The sequence below is a fragment of the Lynx rufus genome, unplaced genomic scaffold, assembly GCF_022079265.1.
Source record: "Lynx rufus isolate CCGP_SWC_20201006 ecotype Redwood Valley unplaced genomic scaffold, mLynRuf1.p SCAF_15, whole genome shotgun sequence".
Classification (NCBI taxonomy): Eukaryota; Metazoa; Chordata; class Mammalia; order Carnivora; family Felidae; genus Lynx; species Lynx rufus.
In genome coordinates, this window is record NW_025814829.1 from 28,637,331 (window position 1) to 28,653,861 (window position 16,531).

General features: G+C 41.5%; 2 long non-coding RNA genes across 13 annotated transcripts in view; one reads left to right on the plus strand and one right to left on the minus strand.

Annotated features, from left to right (window-relative positions):
• The window catches only part of LOC124510078 (uncharacterized), a 56,506-nt gene that overhangs the window by 35,886 nt on the left and 4,089 nt on the right, over positions 1-16,531 (minus strand). For 2 of the 11 annotated variants that reach the window (XR_006961604.1, XR_006961596.1), the window contains exon 1: positions 10,156-10,831. The exons of 6 other annotated variants lie outside the window; for them this stretch is intronic. This is a non-coding gene — a long non-coding RNA (uncharacterized LOC124510078). Of the gene's footprint in view, positions 1-8,979; positions 9,658-10,077; positions 10,832-16,531 lie in introns of those variants that run through there. 3 more of the 11 variants (XR_006961606.1, XR_006961603.1, XR_006961599.1) reach the window with 3 other exon arrangements.
• Positions 4,156-15,060, plus strand: LOC124510079 (uncharacterized). 2 transcript variants are annotated; one of them, XR_006961609.1, is made up of 3 exons: positions 4,156-4,888; positions 11,425-11,526; positions 14,247-15,060. It is a non-coding gene; the product is annotated as an uncharacterized LOC124510079 (long non-coding RNA). The 2 variants fall into 2 exon arrangements; XR_006961608.1 differs by lacking the exon at positions 4,156-4,888 and having other exon boundaries at positions 10,858-11,526.

Below are 16,531 nucleotides of genomic sequence, written 5' to 3' on the forward strand. Positions count from 1 at the left end.
CACCATCAGATATCGGTCCAGTGGTTTTCAATTTTCTGATTTGATTCTTGGTCAATTCTTATATATATATGAAGGGGAAGGAGGCAGACTTCCAAATCCAGGAAGCATAGAGAACTCCCTTCAGATTTAACAAGAATAGTTCTTCTCCACGGCATATTAGAGTGAAACTGGCAAAATACAAAGATAAAGAGAGAATTCTGAAAGCAGCTAGGGACAAACGGGCCTTAGCCTACAAGGTAGACACATAAGGGTAGTTAGCCAGAAGGGAGTGGCAGGAAATATTCAATGTGATGAATAGGAAAAATATGCAGCCAAGAGTCCTTTATCCAGCAAGGCTGTCATTCAGAATAGAAGGAGAGATAAAGGCTTTCCCAGAAAGACAAAAACTGAAGGAGTTCATGACCACTAAACCAGCCCTGCAGGAGATCCTAAGGGGGACTCTGTGAATGGAAAGCAGCAAAGACCACAAAGGACCAGAGACATCACCACAAGCATGAAACCTACAGATATCACAGTGGCACTAAATCCGTATCTTTCAATAATAACTCTGAATATAAATAGGCTAAATGCTCCGATCAAAAAACATAGGGTATCAGAATGGATAAAAAAACAAGATCCATCTATATGCTGTCTACCAGAGACTCATTTGAGACCTGAGGACACCTTCAGATTGAAAGCGAGGTGATGGAGAACCATCTATCATGCTAGTGGAAGTCAAAAGAAAGCTGGAGTAGCCATACTTATATCAGACAAAACAAATTTTAAATAAAGACTGTAACAAGAGATGAAGAAGGGCATTATATCATAATTATGGGGCCTATCCATCAAGAAGAGATAATAATTGTAAATGTTTATGCTCCCAACTTGAAGGCACCCAAATATACAAATCCATCACAAACATAAGCGATCTTATTGATAAGAATACAGTATTTGCAGGAGACTTTAATACTCCACTTACAACAATGGACAGATCATCTAGGCAGAAAATCAATAAAGAAACAATGGCCTTGAATTATACACTGGACCAGATGGACTTGACAGATATATTCAGAACTTTTCATTCAAAAGCAGCAGAATACACATTCTTCTCGAGTGCACATGGAACGTTCTCCAAGATAGATCACATACTGGGTAACAAAACAGCTGTCAATAAATATAAAAGAGTTGAGGTCATCCCATGCATATTTTGAGATCACAATGCTATAAAACTTGAAATCAACCACAAAAAATTTTTTTGGAAAGCCTCCAAATGCAAGAACATCCTACTAAAGAATGATTGGGTCAACCAGGCAATTAAAGAAGAAATTTAAAAATATATGGAAGCAAATGAAATTGAAAACACAACAGTCCAAACCCTTTGGGATGCAGCAAAGGCAGTACTAAGGGGAAAATACATTGCAATTCAGGTCTACCTCGAGAAGCAAGAAAAATCCCAAATACAAAACCTAACCACAAACCTAAAGGAACTAGAAGCAGAAAAGCAAAGAAATCCCAAAGCCAGCAGAAGAAGAGAAATAATAGAGATCAGAGCAGAAATAAACAATGTAGAATCAAAAAAACAAAACAAAACAAAACAGTAGAACAGATCAATGAATTTAAGAGCTGGTTTTTTGAAAAAATAAACAAAATTGAAAAACCCCTAGCCAGACTTCTCAAAAAGAAAAGAGAGAACCCTGATAATATCATGAATGAAAGAGGAGATCACAACCTACACCAGAGAAATACAAACAATTATTAGAGAACACTATGAGAAATTATATGCCAACAAACTGGACAACCTGGAAGAAATGGACAAATTCCTAGACACCCACACACTACCAAAACTCAAATGGGAAGAAATAGAAAATGTCAACAGACCCATAACCAGTGAAGAAATGGAATAAGTTATCAAAAATCTCCCAACAAATAAGAGTCCTGGGCCAAATGGCTTTCCAGGGGAATTCTACCAGACACTTAAAGCAGAGTTAATACCTATCCTTCTTAAGCTGTTCCAAAAGATAGAAATGGAAGGAAAGCTTCTGGACTTATTCTCTGAAGCCAGCATTACATTGATTCCCAAACCGGAAAGAGATCCCATTAAAAAGGAGACTACAGGCCAATATCCCTGATGAATATGGATGCAAAAATTCTCAACAAGATACTAGTAAATCAAATTCAACAGTACGTTAAAAGAATTATTCACCATGATCAAGTAGGATTCATTCCTGGGTTGCAGGGCTGGTTCAATATTCACAAATCAATCAATGTGATACATCACATTAATAGAAGAAAGAATAAGGACCATATGATTCTGTCAATAGATGCAGAAAAAGCATTTGACAAAATTCAGCATCCTTTCCCAATAAAAACCCTCAAGAAAGTTGGGATAGAAGGAACATACTTTAACATCATAAAAGCCATATATGAAAAGCCCACAGCTAATATCATCCTCAATGGGGAAAAACTGAGAGTTTTCCCCTGAGATCAGGAACACAACGGGGATGTCCACTCTCACCAGTGTTGTTTAACATAGTGTTGGAAGTCCTAGCATCAGCAATCTGACAACAAAATGAAATAAAAGGCATCCCACTTGGCAATGAAGAAGTCAAACTTTCACTTTTCGAAAATGACATGATACTTTACATGGAAAACCTGAAAGACTCCACCAAAGAGCTGCTAGAACTGATACATGAATTCAGCAAAGTTGCAGGATACAAAATCAATGTACAGAAATCGGTTGCATTTCTATACACCAATAATGAAGCAACAGAAAGAAAAATGAAGAAATTGATCACATTTACAATTGCATCGAGAACTATAAAATACCTAGGAATAAACCTGAGCAAAGATGTAAAAGATCTGTATGCTGAAAACTATAGAAAGCTTAGAAAGGAAACTGAAGAAGAACACAAAGAAATGGAAACATAGAGTAAAATATTCAGGTCAGGATGCATGAATAGACTCTTCTTTTAAAAAAAAAAATACGTATTTATTTTGAGAGAGAGAGCATACACAAGCAAGGGACAGAGAGAGGATCATGACCTGAGCCGAAATCAAGAATCGGATGTCCGACCGACTGAAAACCCGCATGAATAGACTCTTAACCGAAAGAGAATTGGACAGCAGCCATTTACAGAATATACAGCACTGCCACATTTTAGCAAAATGCACCCCAGGACATCAGAAACATTATAGTGATTTGTTTCAAAAATACGTTAAATTCTCTTTTACCTCTACAATAATGTATCATTAATGCAGTGAAAGAAGTTAGTGAAAAAAGCGTGATCGTCCTTCCCCACGCTCTGCCCATCCGTCTTCGGGGAGACCATGTCTTCCAGGAGAACATAGGCTGTTGCTCACCAGACTTGGCGTGAGGTTTCGAGGCTGCTGCTTTTCCCCCTACATCATAACCGATTTCAAATGGTGCTAGACAAAAACAGACTCTGAACACCAGGAGAAATCGGTCAGCCTGTGTAAGAGATGGGTCCGGTGGTGCTCCCGGGGGTCCGGCACTTGACCGTGCAGGCGGCAAGTCTGATTCCAGCCACACTGCAAGTGCAGCTGGGTGTCCCGGGGCCTCTAGGAGGGGGTGCAAGGCTGATGGGGATGGAACCGTCCTCCAGGCACACAGCCAGTCACACAGTCCAGGCACAACGGAGAAAATCTCAGGGGCGCTTGGGTGGCTCAGTCAGTTAGTTGAGTGCCTGTCTCTTGATATCAGCTGAGGTCATGATCTCAGGATTATGGGATCGAGGTCTGCATTAGGCTCCACTCTGAGCATAGAGCCTGCCTAAGATTCTCCCTCTCCCTCTCTCTCTCTCCCCCTCTCTCTCTCTTCCTCTACCCCTCCCCTCCTGGCTCTCTTGCACATGTGTTCTCTCTCTCCCTCTCAAAAAAAAAGAAAAAAAAGGAGAGAAAGATAAAAATCTCTTTTTATTATTCTCATTTTTTATTTTGGAAAGAGAAAGAGTATGAGCAGGGGAGAAGGGCAGAGAGAGAGAGAGAGAGAGAGAGAGAGAATCCAAAGCAGGCTCCATACTGAGCCCAACACAGGGCTCAATCTCACAACAGTGAGATCAGGACCTGAGCCAAAACCAAGAGTCGGACGCTTAACCAACTGAGCCACCCAGATGCCCCTCAAAATCTCTTACAATTTCAGTCAGAAGGAAAAGAGTCTACATTCAGGCCATGGTGTGGCAAGACTGGTATCCTCACAGGCACAGAGTGAGTGAGTGTCCTCTATCGAAGGTTCTACACCGTCTTTGAATCATTGCAAATGAATAATCATCATCCTTCCTATTTTAACGGGGCTGGAGAACACAACGTCCCCTTTGGTTTACAACCCGGGAAGATCCTTCAGGACGGTAGTCATGCCCGCTTGCGCGAATTAGAAGCCACAAGATCAATTTTCTTAGCCATTTCTGTGACCTGCCTGTGCAAGAGGAGTGGTTTGGTGAGACTTTGCCTGCAGGGATCAGTGGAGTCGGTAGCCTGTGCCTGACATAAGACACGAGTGCGGGGCCCCGGGCGCCACAGCCAGGAGCTCCCGGGCGGTTCTCGGCTCCTTGATGAAAGGCTGCTTTGGACCAAAGGTTACACACTGCTCTGCTCACCCCTCGTCTGCGACCCTGGGGCAGGAAGACTAATGCACCAGATCAAACCAGGAGCAGAGGGAAAATCTTCAAGCTAAGCCTGTGTGAGGGGTTTCTTAAAGGCAGAATTTATAGTTTATAAAAAAACTCACTGGCAGCCTCTAGCGGGACTAGATATTCATTGTTTAAGACCCATGGGTTATATTTGCCATGCACTCAATGACTCTGTTTTACTGCCTAGGCATTTTCTTTGGCACGATCTTCTTTCTTTTACCCGTCATCGTGGCCGGTTGGATAATTGTAAAGCACAAACAAGGGTAAGTACAACCAAACTCGCCTAGAAAAAGGTTGTACGTGTCCTTGCCTCCTCTTGGAAGCCAAAGAGAAGTAAAAGAAAACCTCAGAACAAGCACTACTAGATAATCTCTGATACGATTCATAATTATAAAGAAGGCCCTTGACACACATGATGGATAGAGAAATATTCACACTAAAAGAAATACATGATAATAAGAATACTTAAAAAAAAAAAAAAAAAAAAGCTTGGGATTTTAAGAAGTACTCAAGTTTTACCCAAAGGAAAATAGAAGGAATTTTCCAAAAGTGTTGATGAGGCCGTTGCTATCCCGGTTTTGCTGAAACATTCCAAACAGACCGCTAGACACAGGCCTCATCAAGGCACTAGGAGTTACAGTGTGCCCACTGGAACATACATCACAGGCTGCCAGTGTCGAAGAATTGAGGCTTTGTGTAGGGTGTTAAAAAATATTTTATAAATCCACCTATTTTTTTTTTTAAGTTTATTTATTTTGAGAGAGAGAGAGAGCACGTACTTGTGGGTGCGAGAGGGGGAAGGGCAGAGAGAGAGAAGGAGAGAGAGAATCCCAAGCAGGCTCTGAACTGTCAACATGGAGCCCAACTCAGGGCTTGATCTCACAAACTGAGATCATGACCTGAGCCGAAATCCAGAGTCAGGTGCTTAACCAACTGAGCCATCCAGGCGCCCTAAACCCACCCAAGTTTTAAACTTGCTAAAATCTTGCAAGGATTAGATAAAGAAACAGTTTTGACTAGGAAGAGAACATATACGGTGTTTGTGTTAATTGACTTATTCAGAACAAAATCTGGGAGCTCAAAGTCAATCAGATCAATGTTATCACCTTGATAAGCAAATTCGACACCCATGAGAAACAGTTTATAACTTTTTCTAAGCAAATGCAGTCTCCTAAAAGAAGCCTAACAAAAACAAAAGTTGCTATTTCACGGAGGAGGCCAGTGTAAACTTTTTAAAGGCAGAGCATCACAGCAGAACATCTTAATGATCTAGTCAGGAACTTAATTTCATGGTAAAGCAATTAGTAGGGATTTACATTTAAGATACGGTTTTATCCTTCATAACAAATGTTCTCTAGATGTTGCGGTTTGACAAGTAAATATGTTTCCCTCATCTGCACTATAAATAGAAAGTGAAAGTAGCCTTAATGCTTGATGTTAGCAAAAGCCTTTGTGTCAATAACCTTTTCCCCTCAAAGTTCCTCTTTTACTACTACTATGAGTCAAAAAAATTTTTAATTAGGCTTTTTAAAAAATTAAGGCTGAATTAAAGTAGCTGGGGCTTCTAATTTTCTATTTCTGGACCAATGTCCGGTTAAAACCAGCCAGAGTACACAACTCTTCTCTTAGAGATATTCACAACAGTCTCTCTCCTCCTCCCTTCCAACTACTTCATTCCGACTCCTGTGGCCTGGTCCAAGTTCATCAACTGCCGATCGAATTCCCTAGCCCAGCTATTGATTCGTTTCACCCATGTAACTTAAGATGGTTCCCTCCTATTATCACCCTTGGGCATGAAAAAGATTCAACAGCCATTTCATAAAAATGATTTCCTTAGAAATGGTGATCTCATCCCCTCTAAGTACCCTCAGATCATATGCCATTTCTTCATGTACTCCATGGCTTTGAACCTGCCTCCTGTCGTCCCTATGTTCTTTAGAAGTATAAAGCCATGGCATAAGCATTTGCTGACCAGTAGCAACCAGGGATGTGGCAGGGAAAAAGATCATGGAGTAAAACCTCCCAAACGTCTAAATAATCCACCATAGAACACATCATACATATGTAATCCATAAAAATTTCAAAACCTAGCTAAACATGTATGTATGTATGTATGTATGTATGTATTTGGCCTGTTTGCACTTCTTGGAGTAATGAGTGAATTACTTTAAGAAAATGCCATTTATTTTCATGTTAGAAATAACACGTAAATGAGATTAGCAGGAGGGGGTGTTGTGCTTAAATAATCGGAATGCCCAAGACCTTGTTCTTGGAAGCAGTTGGGTGAGTAATCATTGTTCTGTGTCCTTGTGTGGGTGCAGATTGATTATTCTTATCTGGATCTCAAGCTTTCCTCACAGGAAGGGAAGAAAGTTCCTTATAGTAACGGGAAGGAAGCCATGTGACAGGCACAGACTATGACCTCGACAGAAGAGCAGTTTATGTCAGAGCCCCAAAAGACTGACAGAACAGTGCAGAAGAAATGGCCTGCTCCATGGGAGACGCAGGATCACACCAGGCCTGGAGGGTTGCAGGCGCAAGTCTACCTCTCAGACACAGGAGACAACACGCTACATTTTGTGGGAACACTCTTAGGTGATGTTTTAGCACGGCTCATTTCATTTTATAAATATTTTATTGAGTACTTCCCTGTCCCAAGGACAGTTCTGAGGTTTGTTATGTATCCATCAGCAAAGATGGACTCCTTTATGGAGTTTTCATTCCAGTGGTGGCACAGAGACTATAAATTAGACACACAATTAATTAATTAGAATAAAGGCGATGAAGGGATGCCTGGGTGGCTCAGTTGGTCACGATCGGCTCAGGTCACGATCTCTCAGGTTCGTGAGTTTGAGCCCCACGTTGGGGTCTATGTTGACAGCCCAGAGCCTGGAGTCTGCTTCCGATTCTGTGTCTCTCGCTCTCCCTCTGCCCCTCCCCTGCTCACACTCTGTCGCTGTCTCTCAAAAATGAATAAATGTTAGGGGCGCCTGGGTGGCGCAGTCGGTTAAGCGTCCGACTTCAGCCAGGTCACGATCTCGCGGTCCGGGAGTTCGAGCCCCGCGTCGGGCTCTGGGCTGATGGCTCAGAGCCTGGAGCCTGTTTCCGATTCTGTGTCTCCCTCTCTCTCTGCCCCTCCCCCGTTCATGCTCTGTCTCTCTCTCTCTGTCCCAAAAATAAATGTTTAAAAAAAAATTATAAAAAAAATGAATAAATGTTAAAAAAATTAAAAAATAAAGAGGATAAAAAGACTAGGAGAAAACTGAGCAGAAGAACAGAGTTTCGAAACGTGGATGTGGGAAAGACACAATCTTTAATACCATGATCAGCATGGTCCCCATTGAGGAGTGCTTTAAAGTGAGATCATGCCTGTGTGTCTGTGTGCATCCTATTTTTGTCTCATTTTTTAAAGATGTCTATTTTGAGAGAGCAAGCGAGTGAGTGCGAGTGGGGAAGAGATAGAGACAGAGGAAGAGAGAGAATCTCAAGCGGGCCCCGTGATCTCAGTGCAGAGCCTGACGCGGGACTTGATCTAATGAAACGTGAGATCATGACTTGAGCTGAAATCAAGAGTCAGTTGCTCAGGCACTCTGAGATTGCCTCATGTTAATTAGTTAGTAAATCTTTAAACTGCTTATGCTGTCTTAAGAAAAGAAGATTGTTTTCTTCTGCCCTGTTTAAAGAGCAAGGCAGGAGAAGTGGCCCCAAGTGGGTTTAGCATGGAAAATACCAGCTACAAAATAGGAGTCAACGGGCTGAGGTGTTGGTTAGTGTCCAGCGCAAAGCAGGGTTGTGATCAAATAGTGGCATCTTCCTGTGGTTGTGTTATGACCCAGGACTGAAGGACTTGACGACTGTAGCTAGCCCTCTCCTCCGCCAGGGAATTCGGCGGCAACTGTCTACCGGGTAGTACGTTTTTAATTGTCCTAAACTTACCACAGGTTTCAAGGATGCTCGTTGTTTTAATATTCTGCCACTGGACTTGGTAAGCAAGCCTGCTTTGGACTTATGTCACATCACTGATGATTTCATATGCCTCCTCGGTCCTTAGCTTTCCCAGATTCAGCATGTCTAATTACTCGGTACGTTTGCTCCCTCTGCCCCACGCTGCGTTCCCCACACTCTGTTAAATTATTTCTCATCTCCTTAACCCCCCTACCTTCCTCACTAATCACCCCCCGCCCCAAATCACACACACACACCAAGCAGAAAATGAGCTTCTCGTAAGCAGAGATCAACACTAGGCACAAAAAAATCATTTTTAGTTAATGATTTTTTGACTTCCAATTGTACAGCAGTCAGGATTAATAGGATAATAGCAACAGCTAATGTATTTGTTTACAAAATATTTTACCATTTATTGTCTTCGTTGACCCTCAGAGCAACTCTGTGAGGTAGGTAGGTCCAATTGCATTATTATCCCAAAGCACAGAAGGGTCTGAGGTGCAGAGAAATTCAGTGGCTTGCTTAAAATCGTACCAGCAGGAGGTCCTTCAGGAGTAGGGCTTCAGTCCCGATGATCTTAGGACCCTGAACCCATTCAGCTACCCGGTAATAATCTCAGCTGCCATTTCTGAATTTGATTCTGTACCACCCAGAACTGCATATAGCACAAAAGTGGAAGGTTTCCTTTTTTTCTTATAGTACTTTACCCTGTCCATTTTATTGATATGTGTGTTGTTGTTTGTTTGGGTTTTTTTTAGCTAGTCTGGGATATGGGGCAGGTATCCTAGAGAATAGTATGCAGTCTCTCCCTTTTACTCTATCCTGAGTTATCAGCCTCTAAGGAAATTACAGTAATTCGGGAAGGGCTTCTGTCCTTATTAGGCTTAGTGAAAATTGTCCTGTCCATTCACATAGACTAGCAAGTTTGATGACTTAACTTTACTGGCTTTTCACTAGTAAAAAACATGTCATCTCTGCATACATTCCATTTCAAAGTATATTTACACAAGAATTTGTGGCAAATGTTGTTTTTTTGTTTTTTAGAGAGAGAAGGGGGTGCAGAGGGAGAGAGAGAGAGAATCTTGAGCAGGCTCCATACTCGCTCAGTATGGACCCTGACACAGGGCTTGATCCCACGACCCCGGGATCATGACCTGATCAAAACTCAAGAGTCAGATGCTCAATGGACTGAGCCATCCAAGCACCCTGATTTGTGGCAAATGTTAAGCAGGATAAGTCATGCACTGATCACTGAGGAATAATACTGTTAAATTCCTGCATTCATAGCCCATTTAGCCTTGCTCCTTGCTTCTGCCTCTGATCCATTCCCATTCCCATACAAAACAGCCTTCTTGTATATATTCAGATAAAGCTATAAAGTCTTCATTGGTATGATGCTTGGACTGACAAAATTACTAAGACCGCCCTCTATGAAGTATCCCTGCATTACCCCATGCCCACATTGACTACCACCAATCAAGTGGATAGCCATCCACTCAGCACATACCAAGGTTGTATTCTCTCAGGCCCATGTACTGGTCATCATCCAAAACCCCTTTCAGCCATTCCTTGGCTAACCACTTACTAGTCATTGCTCCGTGGACGCCCATAACACCCGTCAGTACAACCCTCTACTCTTCCTCAGGTGTGGATCTCAAGTTTGTCCTTCCTCATTCTGGGAACACTTTGCTTCTGACTCAGTCTTCCTCTTTGTCTCAGGGACGCCCTCATTGTAATTTCCACCAAAGGGTAAAGACTAACTGAGCAATGAGGAAGTACTGGGAGGCGGTGGAGTGAGTTAACTCTTTGCGCTTCGATCCTTAAGTCCCCAATACCAACACATATTTGACCTCTAAGGGTACTGGTATTGTACCATTTACCATTTCGTTTATGTAAAATGAAGTGCTTAAACAACTCCCAAAGAGGCAGAGTAGCATCCCAGGTAAGATGATGGGCTTTGCAATCATTAGGAGCCCTGTCACACCCACTTACTAGCTATGAAACCCTCAGCAAGGCACTCATCTTCTCTAAACTTTATTTTCCTTGTCTGTAATGTGGGGACAATAATAGTTCCTACCTCACTTAACATGGTGCCTCAGTTGGGATGAATGTCAGAAAGTGTGAGCTATTGTTATTTACATGTGATTGTTATTGACATTTAAAAGTGCTTAGGGGTTCCTGGCAGGCTTAGTTGGTTGAGCAGTGAACTTCGGCTCAGGTCATGATCATGGCTTCAAGCCCGGAGTCAGGCTCTGTGCTGACAGCTCAGAACCTGGAGCCTGCTTCGGATTCTGTGTGTCCCTCTCTCTCTGCCCCTCCCCCACTAACATTTCAAAATATTAAAAAAAAATAAATAAAAGTGCTTAAATGCTTGGATTTACCCTAGTCCTCATACGCCTCCGGACAACTGCTGCTGCTTTCCAAACTCTGGGTGTTAACTGTACACAAAACAGAACTTCCATCTTCGCTGTAGCAGAAGAAGGAAGCCTTGTGTAAGATTGTTGTGCAAAGCTGTTGCCCTTGTGAAGCCTAAATGTCACCACCTGGTGGTAAACAGTATTTACCAGTCAAAATGACTTTGGAAGCAAATGTCCTTTGAAGGCATGGACACTTGAGTATAAGCAACTCTAGTCTCCTGGCAACGTACAGGATGGTTTTAGTTTTATTTCCTACTCTGAGTTATTTAGTCTTGAGAGGTGGGATTTGGTTGTGTCCTTTTTACATATCTTGCAAAGATTTCAGAAACCTGAGGCAACTTATGCCCTCAATTTCAAAATGGAAGCCACTGACTACTTCCTTCCAAGACTGAAATGTATAAAATGATTTGTCTTATTTTTCTCCCTCTGCCAATTAGCGAAACTACAGATGAAAAATGTAAGGAGAGTATCCATTTACATCCTCAAGAAGACAGCGGTGTAAGTCCTCAAACTGTGCAAACAAATCAGGAAAACAGCAGGTACCTAATGTACATATTGAATTCATAACGTTGTCAGTAACTCAGAGCGAAAGTGAGAACAGGATGTGCCTAAGATGTCGCTCTGGCTGGATCACTGGGACCACCGGAGATAGAAAGTTCTTCAGGAACTGGAAATGCCTTGGTTGTTCTTTTCTTAGATTCTTGTTTCCAGGGGGTTGGGTGATGGCTGTCAGCGCTGTGCTCCGGGCACTGTTTTCTCAAAGCATTCCTGCATTTTTGTGCGCTGGTGCTATAAACCTTCGAGAAGAAGCAAGCTTTCGTTTTCTTGTGGAACGCAAGCATTTGGCACTTGGGTGTCCCCCTGGCTCCCCCTTCCCTTAAATGTGCAGGATCACCTGGGGATCCTGTGGAGACTTCGCATTTACCTCCCCCTGCTTTCTGGCTCCCACTGAATTCTCTGCCTCACCAGGTCTCCTAGGACTGCTCTCTCCTTCCTGTTTCCTGTCCTCCCCAACAGGGGCTTGTCACCACACCTCATCCCTGCATGCCACCTAGTCAAAGTACCAGCCTACTACCATAGCTGTCGGGTGGTCACTGTTTAGCTGTTTGCTACAGGACCGGGGTGAAAAGGGAAATTACCAAACTATGTGTGCCAAAGTGGCACACACGTAGAAGTGAATATTAGAAATCACGGGACCAGGGGCGCCTGAGTGGCTCAGTCGGTTAAGTGTCCAACTTTGGCTCACGTCACCATCTTAACCCTTGAGGGTTTGAGCCTTGCGTTGGGCTGTGTGCTGACAGCTCAGAGCCTGGAGCCTGCTTTAGATTCTGTGTCTCCCTCTCTCTCTGCCCCTTTCCTGCTTGTGCTCTCTCTCTCTCTCTCTCTCTCTCTCAAAAATAAACATAAAAAAAAAAATCACTGGACTAGAAAGTGACTGTTTTTGTAAATAAAGTTACTGGAACACATCCTCCCCCACCGTTAGCCTATTTATGGCTGCTTTTCATGCTGCAACAGCAGAATTGAGTAGAAGCCACAGAGACCTAGACTGCGTGGTTGTCTTTACAAAAGTTACTTTAAAAACTATTTCACAAGAGGGCTTAAAATATCATTTGATTCCTACTCCTTCCTGCCTGGTTATGTACGTAAACACTTTGCCACCTTTTTTCCAATCTAAGTGGCATTAATCAGGCTCAGAATTCACTCATCTAAGGAGCTCTCCCAAAGTGTGCCAGTCCAAAGTGATGTCTTTCTTTAAAACTCACAGCACTTCCTATAACATGTTTTAAATAAACTGTTACCTTTCAAGACTAATAAGTGCTCATTGCCAAAAATACATCGAAAATAAAAATATAAAGAATATAAAAATTACCTGTAATAGCTTCCACCCAGTGGTATTTTAAGTTTCTTTTATTGACATATTGTTTAATATTTGCAAGATTATGCACTGAGAGTATATTCACTGTGTAATACCGAATCCCGATTTTGTTTTCACCAAATGAAGACCATTTTCTTTATCATTAAAAACTTCTATCACACAGCAGTCAATGACATTTGTTGTTTTTTGCCTGTTATCACTATTGTATTCACTAGCACATTCCTCTGTTCTTCAAACATAGTCACTTGTAACATGTACTATGTATCGTGCTTATGTTTTCTTTCTCATGATAACTTATGAGTAACGACTCCTTTTTAAATTTCCCAAAATTTCTGTGTATGGACTTAATCAAATGAGAAGTATAGATATTTGAGAGGGAACTGTTTGAAATTTCATTTTACCTAACTTTTTGGAAATGTTTTTTGGCATCAAGGTGCATCTCAAATTGTGTAGACTGACTGTTGACCACCGTTTTAATAATAATACAGGAAGTCGAAATGAATTTGTCACAAGTGTCTTTTTCAAGATTGGGTTTTTGGCCACAGTGTTCCACAGGAGCGAGGTTGATCATTTGTGGCCACATGTGGCAGACAAGGAGTGAGTTAGTGTCTGTACCAAGCTTAGGACCCGTGCACCCGAGCCAAGTGCAAGGGCAGAGGGTGATACAGGGAAAGAGGCAGACTCCAAAGACACAGCTGCATGCTGAAGGACGTGAGAATGTTCAAAGATGACGCAGATACCAAGCGTTGGGACGTGTCACGAGGTAGAAAGGGAACAATGATGGGGGATCAGGCGGCAGTAATAATGGGGTGTCCGGTGAGCCGATGGGTCTCAACAGGGATCTGTCCACTGGCAGAAGGACAGTCTTCCCGGCCTTGAGGAAGAGGAGAGGCTTCAGCATGGGCAGGGAAGCATTTGGACATCATGGATGATACAATGATTTCTTCCAGTCTTGACGGTGGTGGGGGACGAGGACCTGTTCTCTGAGGCTGGCCCTCCTCCAAACTACCAGCTCCTGTTTGCTTTCCCCTGCCACAGCATGGCTCAGAAGAGACTCAGAAACATTTGGTGTGTTATGAGGAACCTCTGTTTCTGGAATGAGGCTCTTTTTATTTAGTTGCCCAACGCTGAGAAACATTTTTCCTTTGATAAAAGCAGCAACGGGGAAAGGTCAGCTTATTCATTAATCTCTCTTATCTATTAAGTGTCTCAGCTTATGCAATACCTTCTTGTGCCCTGCACAGCAACCGCTAAAGAAGGCAATAAACACTTCTTCTGAACTCATAATTGGTGTAATACTGTCCTCATGATTATTACCAGTAAGTTCTGGGTAATTCATTTCAGCCATGCTGTCATCTGAATAAAAATATCCTGTTATTTCAGTGTCCTTCCTTGACAAAGTATATAAAGCTGGAGAACACCTCGAATTAAAATGTTGGTCGGGAAGGAAGCGATTCATTTCAACAGAATAAGATGTGAAACGCATAAAATCCCAACTGGAAGTGACCTCACAGAGATGCAAGCATGTGCACTTGAAGATGCCGAAGTGCCCCCGGAATCTAGGAAAAGCTCCCTCCTCTTAGTTTGGATTACTGTCACTCCTTCACCCTCTGTCCTTGTGCTCAAAGCACACACCATCCATTTAGGGGAAAAGACTGCCCTTGGGCTATATAAATAGCCTCACTTACTTAAAGGACAAAGGTGTTGCCTAAGATCTTGGTTTACCAGTTTGTTATTTTCCTTTCTTATTTTCAAATGTCCATACTATGGAATGGGCTCATTAACGAGAATGTGAAAATCCAGAGGCACGATGTGAAAAACAAATAAGTCACATAGAATTATACTACTCTGTGATAACCACTGGTAATATTTCGATTCATTTTCTGCTAACCTTTCTTCATGTATGTTTCTTTATACACAAGTCTTACTTAAATAGTTAGTTTTGCTTTTATAGAGCAAAACCTCCTCCTATTAGATCCGAGTAAAATATAGCTATATCAGTTTTTACTTCCTTAGAAAAGAATATTTTCTGTTTCTTAAAAAAAAACATTAAATGATTCTGGAGAAGAGGTTTTCAAGAGAAATATCTGAAACAATGAGCTTTGGATATTACCTAAGTTGATTTTCAAAAGCACTTTTACTCTATTCTTTACAAAAACATAACTATTTTAAATAAAAGAATAATTTTATTATAAAAGCAACTGGCTTACTTTTGTATGCATTCAGAATACACTAAATAAACTAATAAAATATGACTTTTAAGAAGTTAAAAAATTGGGGCTCCTGGGTGGCTCAGTCGGTTGAGCGTCCGACTTTGGCTCAGGTCATGATCTCACAGTTCGGGAGTTCGAGCCCCGCATTGGGCTCTGTGCTGTCAGCTCAGAGCCTGGAGCCTGCTTCAGATTCTGTGTCTCCCCCTCTCTCTGCCCCTTCCCTGTTCATGCTCTGTCTCTCTCTGTCTCTCAAAAATGAATAAACGGTAAAAAAAAAAAAATTTTTTTTTAAAAGAAGTTATAAAATTAATATATAAATAAGTGGTCTTGGAGTCCTTAACTAGTCCACATACTTACGGATCAAATATTATCTGGTGTGATATTATGGGTCATGCTAATAATCTAGAAAATATCAGAATCTTCCTGGATATTTAACAATAGATTCGCATAGGACTACTGCTATCTACCGTGTAATCCTGGGTTTTAAGTTGCTTTTAGAGTGTATTCTGCCAAATTGACCTTGATAAATATAAAGAGTGAGCTGAACATCAACTTGAAGTTTTCTTTAAAATCATGGAAGGTAGGGAAAAACAGAATAAGCAAAGTCAACTGACAAACCAGAAGAAAAAATTACAACTTGGATCATGGACAGGGGAAACAGGCATATTTAGAGAGTTAAAAATTCAAAAACCATCCCTCTCCATTCCCCCTCCCTGCAAAAGGGCAAAAGATATACAGCCAGGTCACCAAAAGAAGAAAGGGAAGTGACCTATGAATATATAAAAAGATCCTAAATGGCTTTGCTTAGCTGGAACATAGGGAAATCTATTACGTCTTAAGCTTCTGAAGAAGTACCTTTTTTTTTTAAATTTTTGTTTTAACGTTTGATTTATTTTTGAGACAGGGAGAGACAGAGCATGAACAGGGGATGGTCAGAGAGAGGGAGACACAGAATCGGAAACAGGCTCCAGGCTCTGAGCTGTCAGCACAGAGCCCAACCCGGAGCTTGAACAGCTTGAACTCAGGTACCGAGAGATCAAGACATGAGCTGAAGTCGGCTGCTTAACAGACTAAGCCACCCAGGCGCCCCTGAAGAAGTACATTTTAAAGGAAGGCTAGAAAATAGTTGTTGGGGACTGCGCTGTTTTAGAATCAAAATTCCCTATCCCATGAAAAAAATGAAAATTCCTTTTTTTCCACCCAGAATGAAGTAGGTCTGTGAGTATTATGGTTAACAACTATCTGATGCCTGGGACATTTAATTTCAAGAAATTCATGAGACTTTTTTTTACCTGTACAACATTTATATAAGGGAAATACTCTATATACTAACTATGGGTAAAATACTGAATTTCAAATTAAAAAATTTTTAAATTAAAAATTTTTAAATACAAACTTTATTTGTATTCTTGAACAATTATGTTAACCTCTGGCCTTACATTTTCCTTCTGAAAA